The sequence below is a fragment of the Elephas maximus genome, chromosome X (assembly GCF_024166365.1).
Source record: "Elephas maximus indicus isolate mEleMax1 chromosome X, mEleMax1 primary haplotype, whole genome shotgun sequence".
Classification (NCBI taxonomy): domain Eukaryota; kingdom Metazoa; phylum Chordata; class Mammalia; order Proboscidea; family Elephantidae; genus Elephas; species Elephas maximus.
Window position 1 is genome coordinate 21,606,510 of NC_064846.1, and position 8,373 is coordinate 21,614,882.

Below are 8,373 nucleotides of genomic sequence, written 5' to 3' on the forward strand. Positions count from 1 at the left end.
GCTGAAGCCCCTTTGAAGTCCATTTCCAATCTCATCTCCTTCCCATGGGTAACTTCCATTATCAGTATGATGTGTAATCTTCCACACATTTCACTAGGCATTTAAAGAACCGAATGCATATATACCCATAGTAAAAATATATTATTGTTTAGTGTGCTTGGGTGTTTTTATATACACCAGTGTGTGTCATTCTGGAACTTGATTTTTGTTCACTCAAAAAGAAACTTTGGAAATATTTTCTTGTCAGTACATGTAGTACCTCTAGGAAAAAAAAAACTGCTTTATATATATGTGTGGTATGGGTGAACCGTAGTTGCTTTAGCCAGTCCCCTTTTGAGGATCATTTAAATCACTTCCTAGTTTTTTTTTTAAATAATTTTTATTGAGCTTTAAGTGAACGTTTACAAATCAAGTCAAACTGTCACATATAAGCTTATATACAACTTACTCCATACTCCCACTTACTCTCCCCCTAATGAGTCAGCCCTTCCAGTCTCTCCTTTTGTGACAATTTTGCCAGTTTCTAACCCTCTCTATCCTCCTATCTCCCCTCCAGACAAGAGATGCCAACACAGTCTCAAGTGTCCACCTGATACAAGTAGCTCACTCTTCATCAGCATCTCTCTCCAACCCATTGTCCAGTCCCTTCCATGTCTGATGTTACTACCTTTACCTTTAATGCCCATCAGGTACTTCGAAACATCTAGAAAGACTAGAAATTACAAAGAAAATACTTAACGTTGTCAACTATATATACAAGAGGGAGTAATAAAGTACACACACAGAACAATGGTTAGAATATGAAAATATCTTCTACATATGACCAGTCTGGCACAGAACTCCTTTTTCCTTCTTCTTCATGGCTTTCTGTTCTATCTCCTTTAACCCACTGTGCAAATGTTGACATGTGTCACTCCTGGTATCCTTTCTAGAGGTAGTCTAACAAAACCATTTCCCAGAGTCATTTCCAGGAGCCATTTCTTTCCTATGATTTTTTTTTTTTAACAAAGAGGCATTTAAAAGACGTGTAATTTTCTAACTGTATCATACTTTTGTGACTTCTTTACATCTAGAAGTCCTAGATGTTGCAATGTTCATCATGTTTGCATTAATTTTCTATTGCTGCATAACAAATTGCCACACACTTTTCAGCTTAAAACAACATCCATTTATTATCTGACAGTTCCCTAGGTCAGAAAACCAGTCTGGCTCAACTGGTGAACTTGCTTTGAGGCTCACAAGACTCAAATGAAGGCTTGGACTCTTTCTGGAGAAATCTAGAATTGGGGAAGAATCCACTTCCAGGCTTATCAAAGTTGTTGGCAGAATTCAGTTCTGTCTTGTGACTGAGGTTTCGAATTCCTTCCTGGTTGTTGGCAGGGTGTAGTTCTCAGCTTTTAGACTCTCGTTCCCCTGCCATCTAACATAAAACGTGTTGATAGTAAGTAGTTAAACTTATATGCCAGTTTTTAATTCACAGGACATCAAAGGGGGAGTTGACCAACCTAGAAAAGAGGTGAACTCCACTCAAAGATGGATAAAGGAATTTTATAACCTATTCTGGGTAAGGGTTCACGTGTATTTGCTTGAACAAGGGTTTGAATCATGTTAGGAAGAAGCATGATTTTGTTATAGTCTTTATTTGGACATAAATTATAGTTAAATGAGGTGTATATACTTGAAGGAGTCCCTGGGTACTGCAAACAGTTAATGTGCTTGGCTGCTAACTGAACAGCTGGAGGATCAAGTCCACTCAGAGGCACCTCAGAAGAAAGGCCTGATGATCTAACTTCTGAAAAATCAGCCATTGAAAACCCTGTAGAGCACAGTTCTACTCTGATACACATGTGGTCACCATAAGTCAACTCAACAGCAACTGGATTTTAATAACATTTCTAGGTTGGATCATGCTTGTTTTTAGTCTAGTTTTTTTTTTTTTGCTTGTCTGATTTTTTCATTTTTTACAGTTAATGTGTATTAATTTTGTAATACTAAAAAAAGGTCATATTAATAAAAAATAATGTGATATGGGGGAGGAGCACATCATTAGGAAAATGAATAGGCAAGCCACAGAGTGGGAGAAAATATTCAAGAATCATATATCTGACAAAGGACTTGTATTCAGAATGTATAAATAATCCTTACGACTCAACAAACAACCCAAGTAAAAAATGGGCAAAAGATGTGAACAGATATTTCACAGAGAATGAGATATGAATTGCCAATAAGCAGAGGAAAAAGTACTCAACATTACTAGTCATCAGGAGAATGCAAAGTAAAACCACTACACCCATTAGAATGGCTAAAATTTTAATTAAAACATTTTAACAGAAAATTATTTTAAAATTGTAGACTCATCATTGTGAAAATGTCAATTCTATGCAAAGCAACCTACAAACACAAAGCAATCCCAATCCGAATACCAACAGCGTTCTTTAAAGAGAAGGAAAAACTAATCATTAACCTTATATGGAAAGGGAAGGGGCCCCAGATAAGTAAAGCGCTACTGCAGAGGAAGAATAAAGAAGGAGGACTTGCACTACCTGACCTCGGAACCTCCTATACAGCTACGGTAGTCAAAACAGCCTGGTACTGGTACAACGACAGACACATTGACCAATGGAATAGAATTGAGAACCCAGATGCCAATCCTTCCACCCATGGTCACTTGGTCTTCGACAAGGGCCCAAAGTCCATCGAATGGGGAAAAGACACTCTTTTTAACAAGTGGTGCTGGCAAAACTGGATATCCATCTGCAAAAAAATGAAACAGGACCCATACCTCACATCATACATGAAAACTAATTCAGGATGGATCAAAAACCTAAATATAAAACCCAAAACTATAAAGATCATAGAAGAAAAAATAGGATCAACGCTAGAGGCCCTAATACACAGCATTAACAGGCCACAAACTGTAACTAACACACAAACTCCAGAAAATAAGCTAGATAACTAAGATCTTCTAAAAATTAAAAAAAAACTTATGCTCATCAAAAGACTTCACTAAAAAAGTAAAAAGAGAACCTACAGACTGGGAAAATTTTTTGGCTATTACAAATCAGACAAAGGTCTAATCTCTAAAATCTACAGGAAAATCTAACACCTTTACAACAAAAAGCCAAATAACCCAATTAAAAAATGGCCCAAGGTTATGAACAGACACTTCACCAAAGAAGACATTCAGGCAGCTAACAGACACAGGAGGAAATGCTTGAGATCACTAAAACCATTAGAGAAATGCAAATCAAAACCACAATGAGATATCATCTCACCCCTACATTGCTGGAATGAATCTATAAAACAGGAAATAACAAATGTTGGAGAGGCTGTGGGGAAACTGGAACTCTTACGCATTGCTGGTGGGAATGCAAAATGATACAACCATTCTGGAAAACCATATGGTACTTCCTTAGAAAGCTAGAAATAGAAATACCATATTATCCAGCAATCTCACTCTTAGGAATATATCCTAGAGAAGTAGGAGACATCACACTAATAGACATATGCACGCCCATGTTCATTGCACCATTGTTCACAATAGCAAAAGGATGGAAACAACCTAAGTGCCCATCAACAGATGAATGGATAAACAAACTATGGTACATACACACAATGGAGTACTATGCAACAATAAAGAACAATGATGAATCTGGGAAACATCTCACAATATGAATGAATCTGGAGGGCATTATGCTGAGTGAAATAAGTCAGTCACAAAAGGACAAATATTGTATGAGACCACTACTGCAAAAACTCCTGAAAAGTTTACACACAAAAAGAAGCCATCTTTGATGGTTACGAGAGAGGGGAAGGGTAGGGATGGAAAAACGCTAAATAGACTATAGATAACGTGGTAGCTTTGGTGAAGGGTAAGACAGTACACAATGCTGGGGAAGCCAGCACAACTTGATAAAAGAGAAAAAAAAAATTAAAATTTGAATTCCATATCCAGTCAAACTATCGCAAACAAATAGAAGTTAGAATATTTTTTTACACCCACAAATTTCCTATGCACTTTTTCTCTAGCAGGAGGATTTGCTTTTTCACAGCTAAAGAGTAAATAAGAGAGGAAGACATGGGACTCAGGATAGGAAATTTTTGTGTTTGTGTGGTGAAAATACACACAACAAAACATATGCCAATTCGACAATTTCTACATGTACAAGTCAGTGACATTGATTACATTCTTCAAGTTGTGCAACCATTCTTGCTATCCTTTTCCAACTCATTCCACCACCATTAACATAAACTCAATGCCCCCTAAGCAAAAACCCCTCCTTTTCCCCTCCCTCCCACCCCTGGGAACCACTAATAAGTTTTGGTTTCTATACATTTGCTTATTTCCTATGGGTAAGGTCATAAAGTATTTATTCAGGATAGGAAATTTAACAGAGAATAGAGACAAAGGGATTTCCAGAAGGACAGAGGAAGGAAATCTCAAGACTACAGCTATAAGCAGACTTAGTATGAATCCAATCCAGAATGGAACCATGGAAAATATGTATATAATTATAATAATATAAATACTGAATGTTGGCTTTGTAAAAAATTGGGATATGAATACGGGTGGGATGAGAAAATCCAGGCAAGGGTGATAAAAGTGAGTTATGTCCTCAACTATTATAATAGAAAGTGAATAGACAATGTCTCAAATGGACAAATTAGGAAATACAATATGTAGATAATATTATTTTAAAATATTGAGGTAAATACAGCCAAGGAGAGTTGAATTGCTTTGAAAGTGGTTAACTTTTGGAAAAGAAAGCAGTTCCTATAATCACATATTTTGTTAAAAAATAAATAAAAAGACCCCAATCCTGAACAAACATTTATAAGCCTTTACAGATATTCAATATTATACTTCAGTTGGTTCTTCTGAACCAATACTGTGACTCCTCTTGTTTTAAAAAAATATATATTTGAGTCTTCTGTTAAATGTGTATTTTGCCTGGTTTCTATTACTCTTTCTGTTTTGAAACTGTATGTGACTTTTCAAATATATATTACCAGCCTTTTGAAGCTTGTTTACTTGCAAGTGCCAGGGCCTACCTTTCCTAAGGATCTCAGAACTACTCTGAAAAGGTTATGGGGGAAACTGGACGAAAGCGAAAGCTAAGACACGTCCAAACACTTTGAGGGACAGAGTAGCTGGGGCTGGGGCCTCGGAACCACAGCTTCAGGGAACATCCAGGTCAACTGGCATAACAAAGTTTATTAAGAAAAAGTTCTACATTCCACTTTGGTGAGTGGTGCCTGGGGTCTTAAAAGCTTGTGAGTGGCCCTCTAAAATACATCAATTGGCCCCATCCCACCTGGAGCACAGAAGAATTAAGAAAATCAAAGACAAGGAAAATATTAGCTCAAAAGACTAAAGGACCACATAAACCAGAGACTCCACCAGCCTGAGCCCAGAAGAACTAGATGGTGCCTGGCTGCCACCAATGACTGCCCTGACAGGAAACACAGCAGAGAGTCCTGGACAGAGCAGGAGAAAAATGTAGAACAGAACGCAAATTCACTTTAAAAGTCCAGACTTAATGGTCTGAGAGAAACTAAACGAACCCTGGAAACTACGACCCCTGGATGCACTATTAACTCAGAACTGAAACCACTCCGGAAGCCCACTCTTCAAAGATAGGACAGGACTATAAAATAAAAATAATACACATAAGGAATGTGCTTCTTTGTTCAATCAGATAAAAAAAGACCAAATGAGTAGCTCCAGTCCAAAAGCAGGATGAGAAGTCAGGAAGGGACAGAAGCTCATTGAATGGACACAGGGAACCCGGGGATGGGTGGGTGGGGGGAGGAAAGGGACGGTGTGCTGTCACATTCTGGGGATTGCAACTAATGACACAAAACAATATGTGTATAAATTTTTGTATGTGAAATCAACTTGAGCTGTAGACTTTCACCTAAAGCGCACACACACACACACACACACACACACACACACACACAAAAGGGTGAGAAATGCCAAAAAAAAAAAAAAAAGTCTATGGGGTAAATCCTAGATTGTGCTCAGGTATAAAAGAGAACTGGTTCACTTCCGCCTGGGAGTCACTTGCTCCCCTCATCTCATCCTGAAGGTGATTTTTTTTTTTTTTTAGTAAATGGCCAAAGTTATATTTCAAAACCTTCCAGGTCTATCGTTTTATTTCCGGAACATTCTATATTACTTAAAGGACTGAAAACAATCCAAGTGCCCATCAGTAAAGCCCTGGTTAAATAAATTAGCGTGCATCTACCCAATGGAGCATTATGCACCTACTAAAGAATGAGGAAGCTCGCTATGCACTGGTATGAAAAGATCTCATAATATGTTGTTCAACGTTAAAAAGCAAGGTGCAGGGCAGTGTTTAGGGTGTGCTACTTTTGTGTAACAAAGGAGAGGAGAATGTATATTTTTATTTGCACGTACACTGGAAGAACATACAAGAAACAGACAAAAGTGAGTTAGAAGGGGAGAGGGAGTGAGACTTGTCAGTGTATATCTTTCTATGTAGTTCTGATCGTTGAACTATGTGACTGTATTACCGATATTGAGCACAAATGGAAAAAGGAGAAGTGGTTACCTCTGAGAAAAAGAAATAGAAGTGGAGTGTCAGAAATCTGATGCTTTGCATTATAAGCTTTTGGAGTACAATTTGTGTTTTTAAACCATGTACCTGTTATTTTGCATTAAGTGGGTAACCACCAGAAGAATTAAAAAAGAACAATGGTTAAAAATGGATCCTGCTAGGAAGTATGTCTGGAAATAAAGAGGGGCAGGGCCGTTGCATTTCATTAAAAGCCTTCTGTGCTATTTCAGGTATTTAACCTTAGGCTTATGTTAACTTTGAAAAAAAATAAAATAGAACACTCCCTCCCTGGGACAGAAAGAAGGCAGCAAGTGAAAGCTATATGGAGAGAGGGAAAATATCTGCTGGTCACAAAAAGGGACTGTGTACTCTGTTTTCGTAGTCAAAACTGTCTTGGGTTAAGACGATGTATGATGTATTTTACTAAAACAGTCAAGACTCTGCCTCTTTAGTAGGAAAAGCAATGTCTGGTTGTGATAAAGATACAATCAGTCTTAAAGAAATAGATGTGTTGGGAATCATTCCATGTAAGTGCATATTTTAAGTATTCTCCTTTTGATGGACATTTCTGTTGTGTCCAGTATGTTGTCATTACAAACAATGCTGCAGTAAACGTTCATGTGTAACATAAATTATTGAGCCCATGTGCAAGAATGGATTCCTAGAAATGGAATTGGTGGGTCAAAGGACACACTGTATTTTCTAGATTTTCCATAATGGGTATGTATTATTTTATAATCATAAAATAAAAAAAATTAACTCTAGGATGAAGGCCCTGTTTTTCTAGTATTTTGTAGTACATGCAGTAAAAGCTTTTAACCTTTCAGGAAGACAGCCTGGCTTGAAATAGATCATGGTGACTTGTCATGACTGGTTCTTTGTAAACTATAAAGAGTCACTGCTGTCTCAGACACACAGAGATATATATGTCTAGGAGGAAGCTGTTTTAGTAGAAAGCATTTCATTTTGTTTTAATAGAATTTTAAGGTATTCTCCAAACCTGTAACTCCAAAATGAAGTAAAATAAAAACTGAGCAATTACCTGTTATGTTTATGAAATTTTGCTTTGCTTAATATCAAGTTGGATTCGGTAAAACGTTTATCAGCTGGGTTCTAATTACTAAAAGACTTAAAGGCCCAAATTATAATGTCCCCAGTATAGACCCTAAAGATCATGGTATTCTTACAATCTCTTGCATGCAAGTAGTGTAGAGAATTAGAAAAATTCAACACAAAAATTCTCATTTTCCCAATAGCCTGAATTATCAGGATAATAAGAGTAGCTCGAGTTCAGTTTTTTTTTGCCTGTGTAAACATAATATAGGAAAACTTCTAAAGCTTTAGCGATATTATCGATCCCCAAAGAGTAATTCCTCTCTGCAACCAGCAAATGGCACAACCTTGTAAAAATGGTATGGTGGCATCAGACCTGGTCCATCCTCAGGAGTGGGAAGGATAATAAAGATCAACATCAGTCCAAGGCTGATTCCTATGAGGTGGAGGTCAGACATACCTCCTCTCTCCAAACTTTTTACCATTTCTGACATCAGCCGTCCCTCCCATGCCACTCTCTACTTCTCTGCTGGGTTCAGTAATTTGTTGCAAATGCCACGCAGAACTCAGCGATCATACTCGTAGTTATGGGGTTTATTAGGGAAGTAATAGGTTTAACTCGGGATCAGAATCAACAGGCTATAACTTAGGATCGGGAAGGGTGTAGGCAAAGTCTGCAATGCTCCCCCAAAGTGGAGAGCACATCCCTCCCTTCTTCAGTGCAGGAAAACTCTCT